The sequence below is a fragment of the Penaeus monodon genome, chromosome 15, assembly GCF_015228065.2.
Source record: "Penaeus monodon isolate SGIC_2016 chromosome 15, NSTDA_Pmon_1, whole genome shotgun sequence".
Classification (NCBI taxonomy): domain Eukaryota; kingdom Metazoa; phylum Arthropoda; class Malacostraca; order Decapoda; family Penaeidae; genus Penaeus; species Penaeus monodon.
In genome coordinates, this window is record NC_051400.1 from 710251 (window position 1) to 710559 (window position 309).

Here is a 309-nt window from a genome sequence, read left to right on the forward strand (position 1 = left end):
CGAGCAACGGCGATGGCGGGCGTGAGCAGTGCCTCGACAGTTTCCATCCTCATCCTGTGCGTCTCTCTCGCTGCTGGAGCCAAAATCCGAAAATACCGCCAGGTAGGTCCCACTCGACCTGTTTTTCCTTCTCCTGGTTGTCCTATTTCTCCCAAAATGTTATGGTGTTTTGCAATTTTGGGAGGAAGGGGGAGAGAGAATCATAACAAGGAGTTTGTTCAATTCGGTTTCGCGTTTTATGAACATTTTTGTTCGGGTGAGATAACCGAAATGGATACTTAGAGAAAATATATATTTGAATGTTGTAGC